This window comes from Mauremys mutica, unplaced genomic scaffold, assembly GCF_020497125.1.
Source record: "Mauremys mutica isolate MM-2020 ecotype Southern unplaced genomic scaffold, ASM2049712v1 001050F_np12_obj, whole genome shotgun sequence".
In the NCBI taxonomy this organism is placed as follows: Eukaryota; Metazoa; Chordata; order Testudines; family Geoemydidae; genus Mauremys; species Mauremys mutica.
The window spans coordinates 90323-91517 of NW_025423104.1; positions in this window are offsets into that span (position 1 = coordinate 90323).

Below are 1195 nucleotides of genomic sequence, written 5' to 3' on the forward strand. Positions count from 1 at the left end.
CTCTCCTAGCTAATCCTATGCTATGGGAAATGCAGCCCTTCATGACACAGATGTTGAGGAAATAGAAGTGGAGTTTTTGTCGAATTTATCCTTTGTAGGTGCTAAAGATGTGTATAAAATGAAACCAGTGTTGAAAATGTAATAGCTTCAGAAAAATAGCCATTTTTAATAGAATCTCCAGCTCTGGTAACTAACGAAGATTCTGATCCAGGCCTGTATCCAGTCCCTTCCCTGGACCTGTGCCACCGAATTAAAGAAGAGCTGGGCATGTTTCAGGAAGCCATTCCTCATTAACACTGCTGAGATTTTAAGTGGTTTTGTAAAGGATTCTACTTCAGAGAACTGTAACTTTACCCTATCCAAGACCAAGGATTTGGAAAGAGCTGAGGTTGAAAGAGTCCACACCCAGTTCCTAGTTCAGTGTCACTGATTACACTTCCAAACTATGCCAGGGTTAGACTGAGAACAGTCATCCTTCACTGTTTGGATGCAAAGAGAGAGTGCTTCATAGGACAGTCCTTCCCTCTGGATCCCAAACTGGTTGCCTGGTTGGGTAACAAGGACTTTCAGGCTGTAGAAACTATGGTAACCAATGAGGCAACAAATGTGTCAGCCTCCAATTTCAGACTTCCGGAAACACGCATGTTGAGTCCTGATACTATGGTTTTGTGTCTGACGCTGTGGCTACACAATTAAGCTGATGTTGGCACAGCTGCACCAATGTAGCTGCGCTGCTGTAGCACTGCTATAACAGATGCTCCAAGCCAATGGGAGAGATTTCTCCCATCGGCCTTGATTAGTCCAGCCCCCGCAAGTGGTGGTGGCTATGTTGGCAGGAGAAGCTCTCCCGCTCATGTAGCACTATCTACACAGGGGGTTAGGGTGTGTAACTACGTTGCACAGCTGTGTGGATTTTTCACACCCCTAAGCAATATAGTTATCCCGATAAATGTCTTTAGTGTAGACCAGACATTAGTTTTCTCTTGTGTTTTATGCATTTACCTTACTTCTCTACCTCCTCCTACTTTGAAAGATTTAAAAAGTGTGAAAAGAGAGGTATTTTTCTCCATGATGCAAACATTCCGACATAGAAGACCCCTTCTACCGACACATATGGCAGAAGATCCTGAGATATATGCACTCACAGAAGTGGTTGGGACCTATGTTGGGACAAACCACAATAAGAACCAGGGTT